At 42.4% G+C, this 521-nt stretch overlaps 1 protein-coding gene across 1 annotated transcript in view; it reads left to right on the top strand.

Annotated features, from left to right (window-relative positions):
* The window catches only part of MLLT1 (myeloid/lymphoid or mixed-lineage leukemia (trithorax homolog, Drosophila); translocated to, 1), a 60,400-nt gene that overhangs the window by 40,377 nt on the left and 19,502 nt on the right, over window positions 1-521 (top strand). The window lies entirely within an intron of this gene.

The following is a 521-nucleotide window of genomic DNA, read 5'->3' as shown; positions in this document are numbered from 1 at the left end:
TCCGATCTGGAATGCAAACTAGTACAGCCACTATGGAGAACAGTGTGGAGATTCCTTAAAAAACTGGAAATAGAACTGCCATGTGACCCAGCAATCCCACTGCTGGGCATACACACCGAGGAAACCAGAATTGAAAGAGACACGTGTATCCCAATGTTCATCGCAGCACTGTTTATAATAGCCAGGACATGGAAGCAACCTAGATGTCCATCAGCAGACGAATGGATAAGAAAGCTGTGGTACATATACACAATGGAGTATTACTCAGCCATTAAAAAGAATACATTTGAGTCAATTCTAATGAGGGGGATGAAACTGGAGCCTATTATACAGAGTGAAGTAAGCCAGAAAGAAAAACACCAATACAGTATACTAACGCATATATATGGAATTTAGAAAGATGGTAACGACACCCTGTATGTGAGACAGCAAAAGAGACACTGATGTATAGAACAGTCTTCTAGACTCTGTGGGGGAGGGGGAGGGTGGGATGATTTGGGAGGATGGAGATGAAACATGTA

Source organism: Bison bison, unplaced genomic scaffold (genome assembly GCF_000754665.1).
Source record: "Bison bison bison isolate TAMUID 2011002044 unplaced genomic scaffold, Bison_UMD1.0 scf7180017864492, whole genome shotgun sequence".
Classification (NCBI taxonomy): domain Eukaryota; kingdom Metazoa; phylum Chordata; class Mammalia; order Artiodactyla; family Bovidae; genus Bison; species Bison bison.
The sequence above is the reverse complement of the archived record's forward strand: the minus strand, read 5'-3'. Positions and strand labels throughout refer to the sequence as shown.